Source organism: Muntiacus reevesi, chromosome 3, assembly GCF_963930625.1.
Source record: "Muntiacus reevesi chromosome 3, mMunRee1.1, whole genome shotgun sequence".
Classification (NCBI taxonomy): Eukaryota; Metazoa; Chordata; class Mammalia; order Artiodactyla; family Cervidae; genus Muntiacus; species Muntiacus reevesi.
Genome location: NC_089251.1, coordinates 271,595,699 through 271,620,997, shown reverse-complemented (window position 1 = coordinate 271,620,997; position 25,299 = coordinate 271,595,699). Strand labels below are relative to the sequence as shown.

General features: G+C 37.3%; 1 long non-coding RNA gene across 15 annotated transcripts in view; it reads right to left on the bottom strand.

Moving 5' to 3' along the window:
* Positions 1-25,299, bottom strand: part of LOC136165534 (uncharacterized) — a 1,046,218-nt gene that overhangs the window by 303,745 nt on the left and 717,174 nt on the right. For all 15 annotated transcript variants that reach the window (XR_010662558.1, XR_010662559.1, XR_010662557.1 and 12 more), the window contains one exon: positions 6,377-6,529. This is a non-coding gene — a long non-coding RNA (uncharacterized lncRNA). The remainder of the gene's footprint in view (positions 1-6,376; positions 6,530-25,299) is intronic.

Sequence of the window (25,299 nt, the reverse complement as noted above, 5' to 3'; positions counted from 1 at the left end):
TTCTCAAGGAACTATCAGTGGTATGCATTCTAGGCTTAATATCTCTTATTAGCCATCTCTTCTCTATTTTTATGTCATTATCCTGACTATTGACCCCACCAAAACTACTAAAATAATCTCCTAAATGGTCCTACCTTGCATAGAACTAACAGATTAATAAGACTTTTAAAGCACAGCTCTGATCAGGTCTTTCTTTATAGATGATCCTTCTCTACAGCCTATCATCAAGGTGTTAACAGTGAGTATTCTATAGAAGTTGGGATTACAAGCAATTTTTGGTTTTGGTTTCCTCATTTTAAAACAACAGATATTATCAAAACAAATACTGTTTTCAGAAAAAGTACAAGCATTTAAGAATTCAAAAGCAACAATTAAAAGAAATCCCTGTATATGTCATAGGACATATACTTAATTTTTGAAAATTATATGTCATAGTATATATGTCATAGGACATATACTTAATTTTTGAAAATTAATGGCACATTATTGGTTTTTAAAAAACATATTAAAAAGAAGGAAAAATTAAAATAACACCAACAACAGAAATGAAAAGGCGATGTACAACAATAAAGGATTAAATAAATTTATGGCATTAGCCGAACAACGGCATATTATACATCTGTGAAAATACTATAAAATACTTAATGACATGAAATGATAGCTATATTAAATTAAAAAGCATGCTGCAAAATATGATCCCATTGAATGCATGCTTGCATAAAATGCAGAGAGAAAAATATACACATTATCAAAGGTTACCAACATTAAAAAAATGTTTTTAAATGGGTGAGCTTGATCTCTTTCTGTCTGTATTTCCTAAATTTTAAAGAGAGTGAATATACATAACTTGTAAGTTTTAAGTTTCTGTGCATATGGCTAGAAGTCTATTGATAAAAGCAATAACCATAAAGTAAATAAAATTATGGAAATTTATAAAGTTTAGAAAATTAAAATTTCAAAGCATCTATCTTGGAAAAGCTACTTATTCCAATGTGTTCTCTTAAATTATTCTTGTAAATTCTGAGTTATGAATCTCAAAAATACGCAGTTAATTTATAGATCCAGTTACTTTGTCTCAAGATGACACCACCCAGCATGACTACATTACTATTTTCTTGTGAACAGTTTGTGTCTATTCCATAATAAAAATTAAGCTCATTTCTTTTCTGTTTTACTGAGACAGAACATACATGTGAAAAGCACGCCAATCTTAAATTTCTTATATAATCCAAGTATCCATGTAAGTGCCACCCAGGGAAGACACAAAACATTTCCAGTATCACAGAAGGTTCCCTTTTGCCCCTTATCAATCAGTATTCATTCTCCAGAAGTAATCAGTACTCTGATTTTTGTTATCAGTTAGTTGGCCTCCTTGTGAATTGCATATAAATGAAATTATACAGTATACAGCCTTTTGTGTCTCGTGGTTTTTGCTCATCAAAATCTCTATGACACTCATCCATGCTGTTGTATGTATCAGTTATTTAATACTGTGTAGTTGTCCACTGTATGAATAGATCTCCACTGATACATCCCTTATCCTTTTGATGGGCATTTGGGTTGTTGCCAGTTTGGAGGCTATTGTGAAGAATGCTACTATGTACGTTCTTGCACTTATCTCCAGGTGGACACACGTACTCACTTCTCTTGAATATATATCTGGAGGTTTAAACCCTGAGTCACAGTGATTAAAAGAAACTGCTGAGTGGTTTTTCAAAGTGTTTGTGCCATTTTATACTCCTACCAGCAAGGTTTAAGTTTGAGTCTTCTTAATTATAGGTTCCAATTCTCTGTTGAGATTTTCTGACTCTTTATCCACTTAATCCATCATTTTTATCAAAACATTTAAAATAATTATGTTAAAATCCTTGACTGTTACTTGCTTACAACATGTGGATCATCTTGGGATTTGCTTCTATTAACTATTTGTTCTGTTGGTTATCAGTCATTTTCCTATTTCTTTGTATTTCTTGTAACTTTTAACCGTATGCCAGTCATTATACATACAAGAGCAGGAAAGACTTGAGATTAGAGTTTCCCTTACAGAGTTTGCCCTTTCCACCACTGGGGTCTGATTTCCTTCAACCAATAACTGAAAATGGGTTGCAGATGCAGTTTAAGTGAAATTCATATGAGATTCCCTAATAGCTCAGTTGGTGAAGAATCTGCCTGCAATGTGGGAGACCTGGGTTCGATCCCTGGGTTGGGAAGATCCCCTGGAGAAGGGAAAGGTTACCCACTCCAGTATTCTGGCCTGGAGAATTCCATGGACTGGATAGTCCATGGGGTTGCAAAGGGTTGGACATGACTGAACGACTTTCGCTTTCACATCTGATTTGGTTTGCTGAGTTCTCTGAATGTATCTCTTCTCTTACACTGAGGCTGAGACCTGCTTTAGCAGGACACTGCCTCTTAATGATCTGCTTCCTAGCCCTCCCGGGCATCTTCCCCCCAACAAGACTCAGCTAACACCCCATGCATTTGGAGAGAATGTGAGACACTAGTCATACACTTGGAGCCCTGCTAAATGTCAATGCTTTGCACATGTCCACGTCTTTGCCCAACGGTTTCCTTCCTCCAGTGGAGTCTCAATGCCTGTGCCAATGATTAATTATCGGTGTGTTACAGAATCAGTAAATACCCCTGGGGAAGAAAATTACTGGTGATCTCAGCTCATCTAGAAAGGACTCTTTCCTCTTAGGAATTTTAGTTAGTATAGTTCTTGATGATTTCACAGTTCTCCAATGTCCTTAAAAGAATGGTTTTTGTTTTTATCCAGTGTTTTCTAATTGCTGCGGTAGGACTGATCAATTGCTTGGGGTTGCATACTTAATACAGCCTAAAAAGAAGTCCTTAATTTCAAAGAGGTTTTTAAAAGATGCAGCACAACTACAAAGCAATTCCAAACAAACAAAATATTTCAAAAAATGTTTTGAGAAATGACAGTTTTTAAAATAAATATGTAATTTTAAAGGAGAGAATATTCTTTTGTATTTATAAATTCTGGAAGTTTGGTTTTAAAAAATTAATCATATAATCAAACTTTATTTTTAAAAAGTTAAGATTTTAGAAACATGAGAGAATTAATTATTACAGACAAATATACTGTGGTCATATAAGTGAATAGAAAATATGAATGAGTAACTGTGTCATTTCAAGGGAGTTTTCAACTTGATCCACTTCTGTTTTCCTCACTATGTCACAGTTACTGATATTTTTTATTACTAGATAAAAGTATACTTGGTAATTAAATCTTCAAAATAAATTATGAACTGTGCCAATTTGAATTTTTACTTCTCATTTTTTTCTTACACTCTGAAAATACAAGATACTCTCCATATACATGGTTTTATAGTTAAAACAATTTATAAATACTTCATTTTGCTAAAATACAAGAGATATAAATGGTTGGTTAATATTTTACCTAGATATATTTTTCTACACCATGCCATCTTTCAATTTAAATGCTTCATACTTCACCATATTTTGGAGAAGAAAATGGCAACCAATCCAGTCCTCCTGCCTGAAGAATTCCATGGACAGAGGAGCGGGACAGGTGCAGTCCATGGAGTCACAGAGAGTCGGATACGACCGTGCAACTAACTTAATTTTTCACCATATTTATCATGCTGCGATGCTCAGCATTTTAAAGTAAATCACATTGACTTCCTGCCCTGGAGTAAGAAGTATACTATATAATTTCCCTTAAGTTTAGCTATAATTGCTGCATTCTTATTCTAAATCCCACAAAATCTGCAGTTTATTTTAATCACAGAAGCATCAAGTATATCCATAAATGTAGAGAATAATGTAATGAACTCCTATGTATCCTCATGTTAGTTCAAACATTATCAACTCATGGGCTTCTTTCATCTATGCTTATAACCACTTCGTCCATTCCCCCTCAACCCAAATTTATTTGAAAAACAAATCTCAGTCATCATACTGTTTCTTCTCTAAAAAAATTCTACATGTATATTTAAAAAGGGATTCTTCCTAAACACAACCACAATGCCATCATTAGAACTACAAAATAAACATTTTCTTAATATTCTCAAATACAGTCAATGCTCACATTTCCTTAACTGCTGTACACATATTTCCCTGACTGTCACACACACACAGAATATTTTTATACTATCAATGACATGTAATCAATAACAAAGCAGTATTCTCTTTTGCCACTAGATGGCACTACTGTATAAATTTCAGAAATCCTGAAATAATGTAGTTGAAAGAGACACACCTTGCCATCCACAGGGTGGACACATTACACAGGAACGATCAGCAAACATAATACAAGATCATATGATGTATTACAAAGTCTAAAAAGTTATTTTTTTGAAAAATAACCATTGTTTCGGATTAACTTTAATCCAATGTAGTAAGTTCCAATGTTTCCAAGTGTCTTCATTCACACATCAGTATTTTAAGACAAAATAAACAGAGCATGGTTTCCTGTTAGTACTATAAAGCTGCTGCTGCTTCTTTTTTTTCAAAAAGCTTCTTGAAAGGAGATACATAAATAACTTCAGTATAAGGGCATAACTGCTATGATACCATACACTAAATCCTGAGGAAATATGTGGATGGCTTTGCAAGGATGTCTGTAAAAACACTCACTGAGCAGTAATCAATTCATGGTTGAATTCAGACATATCTTAAATACTAATATTCATGATGTATATTCATGACCTCATTCCTAAGAGGCCAACCTGGTATTCCATTGCAGAAATTTAAGGATCTGCCTTATAGTGTTACTCTGAGAGACATTCCACATTTCAGCATTTCCATCCATGGAGATAGATCTAAAGGTATGTTAAAATGTTTCACCAAAATGAAGTTTCAATTTGCTCAAGTAGTTTATAAAAATAAAAAACTTGAAAAAGGGACTCAGAATTCTGCACAAGAGACATTCAGATAGGTGTGCTAGGAAGAATTCTCTACAAAATATACTTCTGAAGCAGATAAACCATTAGTCTTGCTGGGGAATTTAAATTTTGTATCTTTAAACTTTTAAAACCACGTGTCATGAACAATAATTTTAGATACATTATGCTGATCAGTGTTAAAATATCAAGCTACGCTTTTTTAACCTAGTAGGTAATTGATTCACAGCTGTTTTCATGGTTTGCAGTGAGAAAAAAAAAATGCTTCTTTATAGTCTATAGAAAAAAATATTTCTTTATGAAGGATCTGAGATCGGTATCTTGGAGATCTGTCATTGCTACTGCCACAGAAATAGGCAACACAGTAGAAAAGATTTATGCATAGAAGAGAAAGAGAGAGAGAAAAAGAAAGAAAGGTTCAAATGAGTAAAAGGCTAAACTGCTTTGATAGTGAATAAAAAGGCAAAAGAGGAGCAGCTCAATAGTTCAGTAATACACAGAAGCTTGAAGAATAAGAGAGACCTCAAAATGCATGGAAAAAGAAATAGAAGAGAATAATAAATGAATAAGGAATAAGAGTAGTAAGCAGACAGGAAGAAGAGGGTCAGAAACCCAGATGGTAAAATGGCCAAGGCGCAGAAAAAACACGTAGCAAGAAGGATTTTTTTAAAAGAGAAGGAGGTAACAGTTTTGTTGATGACCTCCAGTTCTATTAAATTCAGTGAGAGGAAAATCTGCCTAACTGGAAATTAAAACAGTTAAAGTTTTGACTGCAATTATTTTGAAATAAGAACATATTTTCCCAGTGAACACTGAATATTTTATAACTTTTCATGGAGGTTATCACAGCTTTGCAATGCTATACAGCAAACCAATTTCAGGGCTTGAGTGTCGTGGACATCTTCTGTTAGTGCAATGACTACTTTTTCAAATAAAGCAATTTAATTCCAGAAGGGCACCCGACAGTCTGTAGCTCAGCTTATGGCAAAACCAGAAATAGAATCAGGTACTAATCTTCACTTCGGGACTCTTCTCATTAGGTCACCCCAAATTTCTTGACGATCTATCACTGCAGCACTTAAGTGATGACAAGATCTGAGGGGGTTGGGGATGATGACTATGCTTTGTTTTAATCCTTAAGATAAATTTGGCAGCTGTGAGGCTAGTTTCTGTGAATTACATAGAATGCTCAGCCTCACTATAGTGATGGTAAAGTTGGTCTTTCATTTTTAAGCTTAAAAATAACTAAGGACTAACTACTTAGTCACTGTGGTTTTATAATCATTTTCTTTATATGATTTGCTGGATGAGTTAAAAACATCTGGACTGAAAATATCAATGTTAACTTTTGCAAGAAAGAGTTTACAGATTACTGCTTAACTTAAAAAATACACTTCTAAGTAAGTGAAGTGTCTAACCCAAAGTTTACAGGAAGAAACATGGAATAAAAATGGATAAACGACAATTTAAAGTCACAGTCTTGATACCTTCATATTAGATGCCTCAGTTTCCAGTTTTGTAAGATGATTGAAATTATCTTCTAGCTCTTGTCAAAGATTTGAGTTCTCCATCTTCAGGGCCTCAACTTGCTTTAACAACTGATCATAGGAAGCTGCAGCCATCCTTGGCTACCCCTGGACCTGTAAGGTTAAAAAGGATTTTGAAATTCACTACTGAAAAAATAGAGTGGCTGCTTGTTACAAAGAAAGGGATAAAGAAATAAAACCTCAGAGACATTTAACAAGAACTGTGTTAATGTAGCAGTTTCAGTACCAAAACAACACTGTGTGAGTGGCAGGGCCTTTCTGAGAAGCCGAAATACCGGGGTTTAATGAAAGACAAATAAGAGTTAACATAGAAGAGAACGTCAGTAGTGTTTGAAAAACACCTGCCTTTTCACAGGTGGGTAAGATTTCTATCAGGTTAGAATTTTTTTGAGGTTTCAGAGATATTTTAAATGGTCTTACAGACAAGATTTGGGAAATGCAGTTATTGATAAGAAATATATTTATATTGGTCATATTAATTTATTTCTGGATTTTGCCCAACAGTCACATAATTTTATAGCCCAAATGGATTAATGAGATTAGGTATTGCAGTCTACCACTTTTCATTTGATAAAAGGCTAGTCTTAAACATTATCCATGGGGAAATATGAAGTTCCAAAAAGGCCTCATTAAAAAGGCGGTCATTAAACAAAACAGACACAAGGGAGAGGATTGGATTGAGACTGCAACTCTTTTGGAAAGAAAGATGATAAAAACTGCTAATATAAATTATATTACATTTATCCAAAAGGATGAATACAATAGGCCATGTTATGGCATACGTATCACAGGACCCACTGTGCTCACATTGAGGCTGAAAGACACTTGAAGAAAACAGATGATTTTAGGAGTAGAGACTGTCAAAGAGAAGCGAAGCACAGCCTTGCTATTAATTACATTACCATGAAAGAAAAGGGGAGAAAAGAAAGATACAGATGATAGTCAGGTAATAAGAGGTCCTTGGCCTGAAGAATTAGAGAATGTTAGAAATTATGTTCAGACTACCGAAGTTCCAAAGACCCAGATCCTCTTTGTAGTTTAATTTCTATGGAATAAAATTCTACCTATCTCTTAAGAGTTAAAAAGTATAAGAGTCTGTACTCAAGCAATACTTAATAGATCTGGACATAAAAAAAATGTTTCTGCAGTAAAAATCCACTATACGAAATAAGGCAGACAAATTACAACACTGGCTAGTCATGACAATATTGTAGTTCAGCAACTGGAAGGGATACCCTAACAAGGGAAATCAAGTGACACAGGTCTCCGTCTGTTCTCCAACAGCTAGGGACAATAAATCTGGAAGGAAACAAGAGTCCTGGGTGGTGGGGATCACCCTCAAAAACCTTCATGACTGAAAAGAGTGAGCGCTAGACTAGTATTTGGGGATCCGGGTCTCAGTTTCAGTCTTGGTCGTGCCTTCACCTTTGCCCCTGAATTTTAACTCATTTCACCATTCGTAAAATGGACATTTACTACCTTTTCTAATATAATTTGCAGGGATATTGTTAGAATTGAGAAACAAAAGGATGGTCTAAAAATAAAAGTCCTGTGTAAGTTATATCATGAAAATACACTTACTATGTAACTTCCTTAGTAAGACCTAAAGTTAATCTACTGTTAAAAGCCTTAGTCCTCTGACCAATCGACAAGAGGTGAAGAAGTAATTCACTCTTTTGAAAAAGGACTGAGAAGGTACATGAGAAACAAAGGAGAAATTCATAGGTGGGATCACTTATCTGTTTTGTGTGCATGCATGCTCAGTTGGGTTTGACTCTTTGCAACTCCATGGACTGCAGCCGATCAGGCTCCTCTGTCCATGGGATGATCCAGGCAAAAATACTGGTGTGGGTTGTCATTTCCTCCTCCAGGGCATCTTCCTGACCCAGGGATTGAACCCCAGTCTCCTGTGCTGGCAAGCGGTTTCTCTACTACTGAGCCACCTGGGAAGCCCTATCTATTTTATACCATACCACTAAGAAGCAGCTCTACCTACAAAGAGGCAGTACATTAAAAATCATGTGACAAAGGTGGGAATCTGACAGCATTTAGTAACATAAGACCTAAAATTCCTCACTCCAAACAAAATCCTAACAGGCAATTTTCCACTAAAATAGTATAAATAAGAGGAAAAGTAATAATACAGGGAAAGAGAAAATTACTGGAATTATGTTTAGACACAGAGGCTATAACCACATACAATCACAAAAAGAGCCAGATGGACAAAATGAGCAAGAGACTACTAAAAGTGCTTTTTACTGGAACAAAAAAGAATTCAACCCTTTAGGTGGACAATTAAAACATACCATTATTTTTTTTCTCTCTCCCTCCAGAATCAAAACATTTAAGTCATTTCTGCTTTAGAAAACAGGATGTTCTCATATAATTTTATGAGAAAAATACGATGTTTCGAGGTAATACTTTGCCTTATGTCCTTTTAATATGTTGCCGCCATACCTAAGTCAAAATTGCTTAATGCAAAATTTAAAAAATCATAAATTTGTTTTAGAAAGCCTTTTAAACAATCACAAGAATTTCATACCAAATATATCGTAAATGCAACTCACCCAGCATCATTTAAAAAAAAAAAAAACCTCAAAATTTATCTGATGAAATGGGAAAAATCTTTGAATCTTTAAAACATGCTTCTCAGTAAGCGAAAGGGTTAGCTGCTCAGTCCTGTCCAACTCTTTGAGCGCCATGGATTGGAGCACGCCAGGCTCCTCTGTCGATGGAATTCTCTAGGCAAGCATACTGGAGAAGGGAGTCAATCTCTTTTTCAATGGATGTTCCTGATCCAGGGACAGAACTCAGGTCTCCAGCATTGGATTCTTTCTGAGTCACCAGGGAGACAGGGTGTGCACTAAAAGGATTCTCACCCCTTAAGAGCAGGGTAGGGGAGAAGAGAGTTTTATAAAAGGACTGTTATCTAGACTTTTATCCAAATGGTCACTAGAAACAAATCTACAAGGACCCTAAGATATTAACGCAAGGAGGCAGAAAAGTTTAGGTAGGTAAGGGATACACAATTAGAATTAAATCTGAAAGATTCTTTATTATAAATTAAGAAGTTTGGGATTTTAAAAAAATTAGTTAAACTGCTTTTATTCATTTGGTTTAATGAATTTTAAAAAAGATGTATTTGTCAGTACTATCAGATGGTAATGAAAAAAAAAAAAAAAGAAAATATCAATGCAAAAAGAAACCAAAAGAATCATAGAAGACTACTTTGCTCAAGTCTATGTAAGCAAACTTGAAAACCAAATGAAATAGATAATTTACTAGAAAGTGTACTTTTGATACAAACTACTTTGATAAAAACTAACCGCAAGAGATGGAAAATCTAAAATTTACAACAAAAGTCACTGTTGTAAAACTGATATCACCCAACACATTAATAGAGCTACATAGAAGAAAAATATTATCATGCCGAAGGTGATGAAAAGACGCCTTAAAAACTCAATGCCCATTCTTATTGAAAATACTGGATATAAAAGCACACTTTTTAAACACAATATATTTCAGACCCACAATAAGCCAGCACCACCCGATGAGGAAATACTAGATATACTATATTACTAAAGTCAGGGAAAGCCCCATTTTTACCACTGTTACTCATTTTTATCAGTCAACACAGAGAATGAAATTAGAAAGGAATACTACTGGTAGGGGTACAATTAAATAACTAGAATATCCAAAAGAACCAACTAAATATTACTACAACAAGATAATCTAGTAGTTTAGTCAAGTACAAAACATAAAGAAATCTTTCCTTTATATGTACAAAGAGAAACCAGATAAACGATAAAATGAAAGAAAAGATCTTATCTATAATTTTAAAAAAACAGGCATAAACTGAATAAAGAGTTCAAAACATGTATGAGAAAAACTATGGAACACTTCTGAGAGACACAAAGGTAGATTTCAACAAATGGAAAGACATATCTTGTTTCTGTACTAAAGATTCAGTAGCATAATGATGTCCTTTCTCCCTGAGTTAATTTTACATGGTCCCCAAATAAATACTATATAAATTTTTTTTTTTATTTTGTTTGCTACAGCTAGACAACTGGAAAGAAAAAACAAGCAAAAAAAAAGGGAAAATATGAAGGGAAGAGCAAGAGTATTCCTATGACATATTAAATAATTGCTGCAAAGCCATTATAAGTAAAAGAGTACGAAGTCAAATGTACTGTATCAGTAAGCTAATTTCTTAGCTCTTATCATTATACTATGGATATATAAGATGTTAACATTAGGAGAAACTAACTGAAGGGTACATAGGAACTCTCTTATTTTTCTCTTTTATAAGTACAAAGTCATTTAAAAATAAAAAGACTTTAAAAAGCTAGGATACTGGCAGATCAACCAAGGGAACACATTTTTTTAAATTCCAGAAGTATATGAAAAGTTAGTCATAGTAAAGGTAGCATCTCAAAGACATGTAAGAAGATGAACTTGAAATAAGCGGCAAGCATATGACCCAGCAATCCCACTTCTGGGCATACACACCGAGGAAACCAGATCTGAAAGAGACACGTGCACCCCAATGTTCATCGCAGCACTGTTTATAATAGCCAGGACATGGAAGCAACCTAGATGCCCATCAGGAGACGAACGGATAAGGAAGCTGTGGTCCATATACACCATGGAATATTACTCAGCCATTAAAAAGAATTCATTTGAATCAGTTCTAATGAGATGGATGAAATTGGAGCCCATTATACAGAATGAAGTAAGACAGAGAGATAAAGAACATTACAGCATACTAACACATATATATGGAATTTAGAAAGATGGTAATGATAACCCTATACGCAAAACAGAAAAAGAGACACAGATGTACAGAACAGACTTTTGGACTCTGTGGGAGAAGGCGAGGGTGGGATGTTTCGAGAGAACAGCATCGACACATGTATATTATCTATGGTGAAAGAGATCACCAGCCCAGGTTGCATGCATGAGACAAGTGCTCGGGGCTGGTGCACTGGGAAGACCCAGAGGGATCGGGTGGAGAGGGAGGTGGGAGGGGGGATCGAGATGGGGAACACATGTGTATCCATGGCTGATTCATGTCAATGTATGACAAAACCCACTACAATACTGTAAAGTAATTAGCCTCCAACTAATAAAAATAAATGAAAAATAAATAAATAAATAAGTGGCAAGGGCAGCAGGGCAGCCATGAGGAAGCATAAGACGGCACCTATCTCTCAAACTGCACATTAGGGTAAGTTATAGAAGAAACAGGGGTTCAAGTGCTAACAACATCACATGGCATTTAAATTACAGAAGAGAGTTGTGTTTGTAATTAAAAATACTTAAATGGAACATACCCTCTTCCAAGGAGGCTATTATAGAGCAACGAACATTTTAATTTCAACTTATTTGTGAAAGGGTAAGGCACATGGAAGGCTTGTTGGACCTCTGAAATGATTATGTCTATTACTACAATAGGGTTAATAAATCAAGTTCTTAGGTTATATCAAACAAATGGGACAGGTTTTTACTGGGAAAAAAGCATAACTACTTTTAATTAAACAGGATACATCCATGAAGTGGAATATTACACTGGCATTAAAAATGAGGTTGATGTACAAACAAACAAAAAGAAGAGAGAAAACAAGAGAGTATAGATCACTACGTCTCATACTGTTCATCCTGTTTTAGTAAAAAATAAAAGGGTTGTAAAAAGATAAAAATGTCATTGAGAAAAAGTACACTGACTGCCTCTGGAAAGGTCTCAGCTCTGCTGAGAAGATGCCTTCCTTTTCATTGTGTACGTTTTTGTAAAGTTTGAAGATCAGAGCAAAAGGTTAGTTTCTTTAAAAGATTGAATATTAGAGACAGACAAGATCCCAAATATATAAAGTGAACACAGTTTAAAGGTGGGGGGAATTGACTCAAGAAAGAAATAGATAATCTTAATAGTTCTACAACTACTGAAAGCTAGAGGAGTTTAAATGTTTCCCCTTTCCTCTGTCCAACACACACAAAAATACCAGATTCAAATGGCTTTATAAACACCTTCTACCAAACATTTGAGAAATGCATCATTCCAACCTTAACAAAATTAAATTATGTCATAGAAGATAATTAGATACAATTGTATTATGTAATTCATGTGGCATTAAGTGAAAATGCAGAATTATCAAATTATTAATACACAAATATTTATAACTAGATAACATATACTATAAATATTTTGTTAAATTATATAAATTATGATAGTTGCATAATTTATATAATCTAATAATTATATAAATTTATTAAATTACAGTGATCATAATAATTATGAATTAAAGTTAAATACATACTGTATTTGTAATATGATACTATCTAGCCAACTAGCCTTGTCTTTTTTTAAATGAACTATGTATGTGCACAGAGAAGACTGAAAGATCACTAAAATGTCAAGGGTCTTCCCTGGGTGTAGAAATGATAAAAATCGTGATTTTTCTAAATTTTATAACACTTCTACCAACTAACACACATTATTTCTGTATTTTTTCCTCCAAAAGTTAAGTACCTCTAGTTTGGACACAATTTGAAATCATCACATTTGAAGGAGAAGAAAAGTAAGGGAGCCAAAGGCAGATTCAGGTACATATATAAATTGTGGGGGAGCCTTTCTTAATACAAATTAATTCAAAATTGCTAGTGCTACTGCAAAAGGGCACAGGAACTCCAATTAAAGATTACTATTCACATACATAGAAAACTGAGGCTCAGAGAAATTTCAAGGTTAATTCAGGTCCACCCACAGTGAAGTGGCAAGCCAGTGTTGGTCAAATCCTCATGAGCAGATCATGCTAGACCACCTACCTAGATATACGTACAGTAGGTGCTCTGTATCCTTGGGTTCTCCATTCAACCACTGTGGATTCAACCAGCCACGGGTCAAAAATATACAGAAAAGATCTGGGGAAAGTTCCAAAAGACAAAACTTGCATTTGCCAAGCAGCCTGGCAACTACTTACATAGCGCTTACAAGGTTATTATAACAAACCTAGAGACGACTTAAAGTATAATGGGAGGGATATATGTAGACTATATGTAAATACTATACTGTTTTATATTAATAAAAGGGACTTGAGCATCTCTGGGTTTTGATATCCTCCAAGGTCTCAGAACCAACCACTCACAGTTACTAAACGATGACTGTGTTATCTCCCAGAGCAGCTTGTTTCTCCTTCAGAGTCTCATGATTCCTAAAAAGTTACGTGTTCAGTTTGCATTCCCACCAACAGTGTAAGAGGGTTCCCTTTCCTCCACACTCTCTCCAGCACTTATTGCCTGCAGACTCTTGGATAGCACCCATTCTGACTAGCGTGACATGGTACCTCATTGTGGTTTTGATTTGCATTTCTCTGATAATGAGTGATGTTGAGCATCTTTTCATGTGTCTGTTAGCCATCTGTATGTCTTCTTTGGAGAAATGTCTGTTTAGTTCTTTGGCCCATTTATTGATTGGGTCTTTTATTGTTCTGGAACTGAGCTGCAGGAGTTGCTTGTATGTTTTTGAGATTAATTCTTTGCGAGTTGCTTTGTTTGCTATTATTTTCTCTCATTCTGAAGGCTGTCTTTTCACTGTTGGTGGGAATGCAAACTAGTACAGCCACCGTGGAGAACAGTGTGGAGATTCCTTAAAAAACTGGAAATAGAACTGCCATACGACCGAGCAATCCCACTGCTAGGCATACACACCAAGGAAACCAGAATTGAAGGAGACATATGTACTCCAATGTTCATCGCAGCACTGTTTACAATAGCCAGGACATGGAAGCAACCTAGATGTCCATCGGCAGACGAACGGATAAGAAAGCTGTGGTACATATATACAGTGGAATGTTACTCAGCCATTAAAAAGAATGCATTTGAATCAGTTCTAATGAGGTGGATGAAACTGGAGCCTATTTATACAGAGTGAAGATAGAAAAACACCAATACAGTGTACTAACGCATATACATGGAATTTAGAAAGACGGTAACGATGACCCTATCTATATGCGAGACAGCCAAAGAGACACATGTGTGAAGAACAGACTTTTGGACTCTGGGGGAGAAGGCGAGGGTGGGATGATTTGAGAGAATAGCATTGAAACATGTATATTATCATATGTGAAACAGATCACCCGGACAGGCTTGATGCATGAGGCACGGTGCTCAGGGCTGGTGCACTGGGATGACCCAGAGGGATGGGATGGGGAGGGAGGTGGGAGGGGGGTTCAGGATGGGGGACACATGTACACCCATGACTGATTCATGTCAATGTGCTGCAAAACCCACTACAACACTGTAAAGTAATTAGCTTCCAATTGAAATAAATTAATTAATTACCAAAAGAAGTTACGTGTTCAGTTATTATCATCCTAGCACCTAGCGCTGCTCAATAAGCATTTATTGAGTGAATACATTTCTTAAATAATCAGAATAAGTGAAAACAAAAAATCTCAAACAGCTTAGACAGTATCAATAAATTCTCTTGACCCACAACTTTTTATCAATGAGTAACCACAGCTTTCTCTGGAAGATATCTAGAACAAAATCTCTTTAAATGCAAGAGGCATTTCCACATTTTTATGTTCAGTTAGTTAAATAACTAAAACTAAAGATAAACAGTTTCGGGTTGTCTTATGGAGTATGGCTAATCTATCAGGCGTCACTATCAAGGTAATCCTTGAAGGTAGGCATATAAGTAAAGGTAAAAGAAATTTAAAAACTGGAAGGACTCAAAAATTAACTCTGTCAGAGTTAATTCTGCTTCACTGCTCTTATATGATATTAAAGACGTCAAACATGTATTCCCTGGTGTTACGGTAGTGAATACGCTATATTACATGGTAAGAAGGACTTGGCAGATGTAACTAAAGTTATTAATTAGCAGACTTTAAAAAAAAGGAGACAAGATTCACTGTCACTCGTTTGGCACTTTCTCTGCATGCCATATGGTAGCCTGCAACCCTAAAGAAGGAACACACTCTAAAGAATGAGCTTACATGGGGAAGATGAGCCCCAGAGCACTGTGACCCTTGCCCTAAAGCTCAGAACAATGGCAAAGTTTGTTTTGGCTCTGTTTGGCTGACATTTATCCAATGCTGGCATTGAAAATATCTGCTTTAGTTAAGACCAGTATGGATGCAATAAAGAACCATGTAGTGACATGAGAAAAAAGATCTTCATAACCCACATAATCACGATGGTGTGATCACTCACCTAGAGCCAGACATCCTGGAGTCCGAAGTCAAATGGGCCTGAGGAAGTCTCACTATGAACAAAGCTAGTGGAGGTGATGGAATTCCAGTTGAGCTGTTCCAAATCCTAAGAGATGATGCTTGATGTCAAAGTGCAACACTCAGTATGCCAGCAAATTTGGAAAACTCAGCAGTGGCCACAGGACTGGAAAAGGTCAGTTTTCATTCCAACCCCAAAGAAAGGCAATGCCAAAGAATGCTCAAACGACCACACAATTGCACTCATCTCACACGCTAGTAAAGTAATGCTCAAAATTCTCCAAGCCAGGCTTCAGCAATACGTGAACCGTGAACTTCCAGATGTTCAAGCTGGTTTTAGAAAAGGCAGAGGAACCAGAGATCAAATTGCCAACATCTGCTGGATCACCGAAAAAGCAAGAGAGTCCCAGAAAAACATCTATTTCTGCTTTGTTGACTTGCCAAAGCCTTTGACTGTGTGGATCACAACAAACAGGAAAATTCTGAAAGAGACGGGAATACCAGACCACCTGACCTGCCTGTTGAGAAACCTGTATGCAGGTCAGGAAGCAACAGTTAGAACTGGACATGGAAAGAACCAAAAAACAACAAACAAACAAAAAATGAACCGGACATGGAACAACAGACTGGTTCCAAATAGGAAAAGGAGTATGTCAAAGCTGTACATTGTCACCCTGCTTATTTAACTTATGTGCAGAGTACATCATGAGAAATGCTGGGCTGGAGGAAGCACAAGCTGGAATCAAGACTGCCGGGAGAAATATCAATAACCTCAGATATGCAGATGATACCACCCTTATGACAGAAAGTGAAGAAGAACTAAAGAGTCTCTTGATGAAAGTGAAATAGAGGAGAGTGAAAAAGCTGGCTTAAAGCTCAACATTCAGAAAACGAAGATCATGGCATCCGGTCCCATCACATCATGACAAACAGATGAGGAAACAGTGGCTGACTTTATTTTTCTGGGCTCCAAAGTCACTGCAGATGGTGATGGCAGCCATGAAATTGAAAGACGCTCACTCCTTGGGAGGAAAGTTATGACCAACCTATACAGCATATTAAAAAGCAGAGACATTACTTTGTCAACAAAGGTCCGTCTAGTCAAGGCTATGGTTTTTCCAGTGGTCATGTACGGATGTGAGAGTTGGACTATAAAGCAAGCTGGGCACCGAAAAATTGATGCTTTTGAACTGTGGTGTTGGAGAAGACTCCTGAAGAGCCCCTTGGACTGCAAGGAGATCCAACCAGGTCATCCTAAAGGAGATCAGCCCTGGCTGTTCATTGGCAGGACTGATGCTGAAGCTGAAACTCCAGTACTTTGGCCACCTCATGCAAAGAGTTGACTCATTGGAAAAGACCCTGATGCTGGGAGGGATTGGGGGCAGGGGGAGAAGGGGAAGACAGAGGATGGGATGGTTGGATGGCATCACTGACTCGATGGACATGGGTTTGGGTGGACTCCAGGAGTTGGCGATGGACAGGGAGGCCTGGCGTGCTGCAGTTCATGGGGTCGCAAAGAGTCGGACACGACTGAGTGACTGAACTGAACTGAATGATGTTATTAAATCTCGAATTTAAATCCTAACCCTCTTCTGTGAATATCCAACTATCTATCTGATATTTCACTTGGATACATTTAAAATAAACAGATACCTGATTCACAAATTTCCTGGCCCTCTCCCTATGAGACTTAAATCTTCAAATACCTACTCCTCTGAAGATTTCTGTCACAAAGAATACAGGGACAATTTTTTTTTTCTTCTCTTACAGGGGCAGCCTTGCTCTTCCACACTATTACAGCAGCCTGAGTATGTATGTGCTAAGTCACTTCAGTCACGTCTGACTCTTTCGACCCTATGGACAGTAACCCACCAGGCTCCTCTGTCCATTGGATTCTCCAGGCAAGAATGCTGGAGTGGGTTGCCATGTCCTCCTCCAGGGGATCTTCCCAACCCAGGGATTGAACCTACGTATCTTACATATCCTGCCCTGGCAGGTGGGTTCTTTACCACTCACACCACCTTATTTTGTGAAGAGTATAGTCAGAATTCATTATTTTCTGAATAAAAATGCCCTATATACAGTGAGGGTTCTGAATGACACCTGGATCCAATGGCTAGATTAAAGCAGTAACATCAATAAATAAGGCAGGCAAGATCTCAGCACCATATTAAAGCTCGAGGATGTATTCTACAACTTCTAAGAGGAAGCCAGAATACTAATTCTTTAGATATTCCCAGATTACGTGAATGTTGTTCTTATCAGGCATCAAATACAACAAAAAATAAATCACTGTGAAAACGTTGGCAATCAAACAGGCATTTTCCTGAGCAATGCATAATAGAAAAGTATGCAGCACCCGAAAAGCATTACTTTTTTGAATAAATTCACCTTGAGATTACCAAAAGCACCAGCTGTAAGATCGCTGATCCAATGCTTATTTAAATGGGGAGTGGCACCAGAGCCACTTTCAAAGACTATCCTTAAAAATCTTTAAATTCTGATATGCAAGCTTTAGCACAGTGTTCACCTATGCTGAACAGAGCTGACCTGAGTGACCAGTGGCTTCCCAGTGGCTCAGCGGTGAAGAATCCACCTGCCAATGCAGGAGACGCAGGAGACTCGAATTCGGTCCCTGGGTCAGAAGATCCCCTGGAAGAGGACATGGCAACCCACTCCAGTATTCTTGCCTGGAGAATCCCAAGAGCAAAGGAGCCTGCTGGGCTACTGTTCACAGGGTCACAAAGAATTGAACATGACTAAGCACACATGAGTGACCAATAAAACATTGCAGAAGCGTGTGACTTCTGAGGCTACGTCACTGTAAGACACTGTGGCTTCTACCCTGGTCCCTTGGATTGCTTACTGTGGAGCCAGCCTCTGGGTTATCAGGCCACTCAGGTAACCTTATGGAAAGGTCAACCTTTGGGTCCCAGGATGGCCTTTCCATAAGGTTACCTGAGTGTCCTTACAATGACTACCAACTTGCCAGCCAGATGAGTGAGTGAATGACCCCGGAAGCCGATCCTCTAGCCCTACTCAGCACTTCTTGCTCATGTAGACAGAGAATAAGCAAAATACACAGATTCTTTCACCTTACTGTAATCCATAACAGAAATTCCTCCTAACCACCCCCTTGAATAACTAGCAAATGAGCCATCCTTGTCAGAATTTCCCCAATTATCTTAACCACGGGACCACTTCTGTTAAAGCCCAAACCAGTAGGATTTCGAAACTGAAGGACTGGCTAATCAGACTGAAGCAGAAAGCTGTTTATCCTCTTCCAGTATCTGCTTTGTAACTTTTCAAGTAAAAAAAACTGTTCTGGAGCTTGAATGAGAGTTATCATTATGATTTAAAATGCATGTTCTAGAATGCTACCTTGTGATGAAGACACAAATTAGAGTTTACCACAGTAGTGTATATATTTGCCCACCTAACAAGCTGAATTTGCAAAACTTGGGTTTCTGTAGACTACAGTGTGAAAAGCTAATCAAGAAACTGGTCACAGTGATTACACTGTTACCTGTGTTAATCACACAGTGATTGCTTCTGGGGAGGGGACATGTGTAACTAAGAGACAGGGATGAAAAGTCAAAGTGTGAGTCATTCAGTTGTGTCTGATTCTGTGACCCCCATGGACTATAGCCCACCGGACTCCTCTGTGCAGGAAATTCTCCAGACAAGAATACTGGAGTGGGTTGCCATTCCTTTTCCAGGGTGTCTTCCCAACCCAGGAACTGAAGCAGGGTCTCCTGCATTGCAGGCAGGTTCTTTTCCGTCTAAGCCACCAGGGAAGAGACAGGGACAGCATATTTATTTTCATTTCGTTTTTTCTTGCAGGTTTTGATATGTATACTGCACGCCAGTAATATCTGCTCAAGAATATAAATCTTTAAGTCTCTTCCTGACAAAAGTACATTTTTTAACGTTTAAAATAAGAGAAACCTAAAACAACTTCAGTACTTATTCAAAATCATGCTCATTACTTTTTAAATTCAACCAAGTAAGACATTATCTCAGTATCTTATTAGTGCCTACATTTGAAGCAAGTTACATGTTACAATGCTAGAAACACCCAAGATGATACGACAAGAAACAATCAGGCTTTGATAACATAAAAGCAGAATATGATTTTTTAAAACCACGTATGTAGATCAGCCTTAGAAAACAATAAAAAGAAAACTGGTGTTGTTATATCAATCCCAGACAAACTAGACCTTCATGCAAAAAGCACTTTCAGAATAAAAGTGGAATACTTCGTAACAGTAAGTCACTAAGCAGATATAACTATTACACATTTCTATCCAAATACTAGGCTTCCCTGATGGCTCAGCAGGGGAAGAATCTGCTGGCAACGCATGAGACACAGGAGATGTGGGTTCAATCCCTGGGTCGAGAAGATCCCCTGGAGAAGGAAATGGCAACCCACTCCAGTATTCTTGCCTAAAAAATCCCAAGGACAGGGGAGTTCGGAGGGCTACAGTCTAAAGGGTTGCAAAGCGTCAGACATGACTGAGCAACCAAGCACAGTGTATATATATATGTTCATCTACTAGCAATGTCTCAAATAAATAAAGCAAAAGCTGAGAGAATACAAGGGGAAATATCTACAGTGGTAAACGGGATATTTTAATACACTCTTGTCTGTGTAATTGATACAAGCAAACAAAAGGTCACTTATGACCCTGAAGATTTGAAATACGGGATTAACCAGCAAGATCCAATGTAAATATATTAGAACACCACACTCAATAGCTATAGGGAAAAAATAATATACTGGGGCCACAGTGCAGATCTCAAATGTTAAAGGTCTGAAATCACAGACCTTTGAAACACTGAGATTGTTCTCTGATGACATTGCTATGTTGTTAAGAGTTCTCTGATGACATATCTTATGTTGTTAGAAATAAAAGACATTTGAAAACAACTAGAAAATCTCCATGTGTTCAGAAATCGAGAAATATAATACATTCAACTTATCCAAGTGTTAAAGTAGATACCAGTGAAAATTAGAAACCATTTTAAAGTGAATTATAAAAGTACTATATATTAAAATTTGAGTAATGTTGCTAGCTGAAACAGTACTTAGAGGGAAATGCTCAGCCTTAAATGCATATATTTAAAAGGGAGAAATGCTGAAAAGTAGTGATCTACAAGAGGTTAGCAAAAGAACAAAAAAGTAAATCCCAAACAGTAGAAGGAAGGAAATAAAGAGCGGAAATCAATGCAATAGAGAACAAATATGTAATAAAAAGAAAAGGAATCAGCAAGATTCAAAATTTGGTTCCTTTGAATGACTACTAAATTCCCAGGGAGACTGAATGAGGAAAAACAGAAGGTAGTTTTAGCCTATAACAGATACAATAAGATAATTCTTTACTGCAACCATTAAACGGATACTAATATTTATTATAAATAATTTTATGCTAGTAAATTTAAAAAGTTTAGATGAAAAGGACAACTTCTTAGGGGGAAAACTACCAAAATAATCAACAGAAAATCTGAGAAGGTTAAAAATTAAAAATCAAAGGAGTAATTAAAAATCTTTCTATAAAGAAAATTACCAGCCCAGATGGCTTCTCGGCCAGATTCTCACAGAAATTTAATGGAACAATTCAGTCCTACTTAAACTTTTTCAGAATAGAAAATGAGGGTCAGCTCATTTTATAAGGCTAGTATGAGATAACCGCTGATTTCAAATCCTGACAAGGACAATATAGGCCACCTCACTGATACAAAACTATTAACAGAATATCAAACTGAATCCAGAAATACATAAAAAGAGTAATACTGTAAAACCAAATTAGGTTTACCTCAGAAATCAGGTTAGGTTTAAGATTTTAAATAATATGTAATTCAATATATTAACATAGTGAAGGAGAAAAGTCATACAGTAATGAAAAGCTGCAACAACAACAAAAAAAGCATTAAATTCGAACAAAACACAAAATTCTTAGTAAACCGGTACAGAAGGGAACTTCTTTAAACATGATGAAGGGTTTCACAGAAACAAAACAAAACGAACTTGAGCAAACAGGCCTGGAGGGAAATGCTGAAAGCTTCCTCTTGGAGACCGGGAACCAGAAGGGCAGGAGCTCTGGGGTGGCGGCAGCGCTGTGCGTCTTGACCTGAGCAATAAGTTCATGTGTGTTTGTGTGTTTGCAGTAACATGTAAAGTTCTCCATGGTGCTTTTATATACACCTTGAAATATATATTAAAGATAAAAAAGAAAGAAATATTTGGAAATAAAAGGCTAACCTAGCCTATCACTCAAGCTTGGCAACTCCGTAGGTCCTCACCTCCCCACCACCACCCAGTTACCGTTACTTTCAAACCAGTTAACATTTATTGGGCTTACAAGACATGGTACAATGTGGCAACATGTATCATGAACCTTAACAATGTCTAAGATGAAACCTTATTCCATTACATTACTCCAGTGCCAATCATTCCATTCTAAGGAAAAAGACAAAGAGAAAAAAATCCATGTGTTAAGACATTCACTGCCCACATGATGATAAAATAGAAAACCTAAACTAAATAACCAACTCCAGGAAACAATTAAGAAAAATAATTTTTACAATGGGATTATACAGTCAATAAAAATAAGATTTATCAAATATTCCAAGAAATGAATATAACCTAATTTTTAAAAAATTAGACATATACACATGTTTACACTGTAACAGGGGGAACAAGTCATAGGCACAAAGAAGAAAGTGAAAGACAGAGGGAAGAAGAGAGGGACAGAGGGTACTGAAAGCGGGAGGGAAGGGTTGGGAGAGACGAAAACTCAACTGGTTTTCTTCATATGTTGAGCTTATGAATGTCATCTGTACTTCTGTATTTCCTGAATTTTCTTTAATGACTACAGAAAACTTTAGTAATGGGGTACATAAGAGCTGAAGAAAATAATCACAAACCTAAGTAAAGTATCCTAAATATTTTAAAAAGTTCCTTCAAAGGGTAACTTTAAAATTTCAACTTTTATCTCAGTACCATTTTATTCAGATAAATTATTTAACATTTAAATTGTGTTAAGTCTATCATATGCTAGTTACTTAGCACAGAGAGAACTTCTAATCATAATTAGTACTTAAAATAATATAACTTAAAAATAATAATTAGATTTCCAAAGATATATCATCTCCAATTTTCTAGCTAGAAAGTGAAAAGTGAAAGTGAAGCCCCTCAGCTGTGTCCAGCTCTTTGCGACCCCATGGACTGTAGCCTACGAGGCTCCTCCATCCACGGAATTTTCCAGGCACGAGTACTGGAGAGAGTTGCTGTTTCTTTCTCCAGAGGATCTTCCCCACCCAGGGATCAAAGCCGGGTCTCCTGCATTGCAAGAAGATGCTTTTACCATCTGAGCCACCAGGGAAGTTCCCTTGAGGCTTCCCTGTGGCTCAGCTGATAAAGAATCCGCCTGCAATGTGGGAGACCTGGTACAGTCCATGGGGTCACAAAGGTCAGACACGACTGAGTGACTTTCTAGCTAGCTGCTGCTGCTGCTAAGTCGCTTCAGTCGTGTCCAACTCTGTGCAACCCCATAGACAGCAGCCCACCAGGCTCCCCCATCCCTGGGATTCTCCAGGCAAGAACACTGGAGTGGGTTACCATTTCCTTCTCCAAAGCACAAAAGTGAAAAGTGAGAGAGCAGTCGCTCAGTCGTGTCTGACTCTTCACGACCCCATGGACTGCAGCCCACCAGGCTCCTCCATCCATGGGATTTTCCAGGCAAGAGTAATGGAGTGGGGTGCCATTGCCTTCTCCAGACTTTCTAGCTAATAAAATCAAGTCTTTAAATGACCTTCAGAACTCCCCTTGGTCTACCCTGCCCACACCTACCCTCTGACCTGCCCTGCCACACACCCCCCACCCCCGCTTCAGCCACGGCCTCCCACATGCTGCTCTTCCAACATGCCAAGGACATTTCCACGTTAGAAGCTGCTGCTTGCTCTACCCGAACATTTCCTTCCAGATAGTTCCATGGCTTAATCCACTTCACTCAGAAAAGGGCTTCTCAAAAAGCCTTTTCTCACCAAACTACCTGAAGTGTTACAGTATCCTGTTACTTTTTAATCCCCTGAATCTATCTTATTCTGCTTCAAAACCTGTGAGCTACCTGACGTGTGTGTGCGACTGAGTGTGCACACATGAATAATGTCTATGCCCCTCGCTGATATTTAAGCTCAGGAAGCACAGCTCTACTTTGTTTACCATTGTGTCACATGACTGCCAATAGCAGGCTTTCAAAAATACTTGTTGAAAGAACAAAAGATGGTAACTGGTTTTAGTTTTACTGAGAAAATAATGATGGAACACTACTAGAATTCAGTAAAGCTTTCAAATGAATTCATTCTCAATCACAAGAGCATTACACACATACTTTGGTGGTAGGAGTACAACGTTCACAATTCAGGGTTCAGTAACAGGAAGGAATGGGGACTTCTTATGTTTCCCTGCCCCTTTCCATATCCTTCCTTCCTCTCATTCATCCATAAATGGTTACTGTGTACCACTAAGTCAGAGAGTATTCTACACATTAAGAACACACAGACAATTAAGGCAAGTTAATGCATGAGACATATGAGCATAATAACCATAGAACATGGCATGCAACAGAGTTCTGTGAAGTTGTAACATAACAGAGCAAGTAATCCACTTTTAGGGGCAGGTGTTCAGGGAAGTTTCAACAGTGATGACATTCAACAAACACTTGCAAAACCAAATAACAAAAGATATGCTTCATTTTACTTTACATATGAAATGAGAGTATTAAGTCTGAAAGTGCTACAGTAATTTGCTACCATGAGATAAGCTCGCTTGAGAGCGAAACCAAAACAAGAGGAATGCCAGAGCAGGACCAGAGAAACTAAGCCAAGTCCTTGATGATTTCAGACTGGATGAAGCCCCAGATGAAGTTCAAGGACAAGACCTAATCATGCCCTTTACTGTGTAGCCAGTCTGAATTTGGTTTTCTGTCACTTGCAATATAAGTATACAGAGGAATCTCAGCGAATTCTTTGAAAAAAACCAAAGCATTTGTTTTTTCAGTGTACAGGGGCACTATTGGTATTCTGGAAGGGACAATTCTTGTTTTGCGGGCAAACATCACAGGACACTTGGTATATCTCGTCTCTACCAGACCCACAGATTTCCAAACACCACTCATCTTCAAGAAGAACCACAGGTCTATTCCCTGTTAGTTGCTACCTGTATCCATTCCTCACAGTGCACGCGTAAATGTTCTTAACAACAACCTTAAAAGAACTGGGATATACCACTCAAATATACTAATTTTATATAGTAATCCATTTTAATTAGTCATTCATGACTATCTAAATGACTGATTCAGTCCTAAGCACAGCTTATACCTGCTCTTGAGATAAGCAGTGCTTTAAGAATGCCACTACTATCTGAAAATTCTCATTCATTTAAGCTTACTTCTCCATACAATATTATCAATATATGTCACTGACAATGTTGGTTATCTTCCCTGTAGCCATTCATCTAATTTCTTCCTAGACTGAAATGCTAGATATTGGTTTTTCTAGTCCCCTTGCAACTAGGGCATAAGTAATAAGGCCAAAATGAAATCTCATACAGGCTTTCTGTAAAAGGTT